The following is a 330-nucleotide window of genomic DNA, read 5'->3' as shown; positions in this document are numbered from 1 at the left end:
ACCTCCCAGCTGAGGCCCAGACACATCATGGAGTAGACGCATGCCATCTCTACTCTACCCTGTCTGAATTCTTGACCCACAAAGAATATGAGAGATAATTCTTATTGCTTCAAACGTCTAGGTTTTATAGTAACATGTAACAGAGCAATAACTAATACATTGCATTTGAGGTGCCTACGGGACATTCTCCTAACTCACACATATATTTCATTTTCTAAATCAATGTTGCAGACTCTTTCATAAGAAAACTTACTTACGTACTGTGGCGGGCTGGCACGGCCATGGCATACTCAGCCCCAGGGCGCCTTATGTGCTGCGCCAGCTCAGCCA

Source organism: Myotis davidii, unplaced genomic scaffold (genome assembly GCF_000327345.1).
Source record: "Myotis davidii unplaced genomic scaffold, ASM32734v1 scaffold32, whole genome shotgun sequence".
Classification (NCBI taxonomy): Eukaryota; Metazoa; Chordata; class Mammalia; order Chiroptera; family Vespertilionidae; genus Myotis; species Myotis davidii.
This window is presented reverse-complemented; position numbering follows the sequence as displayed.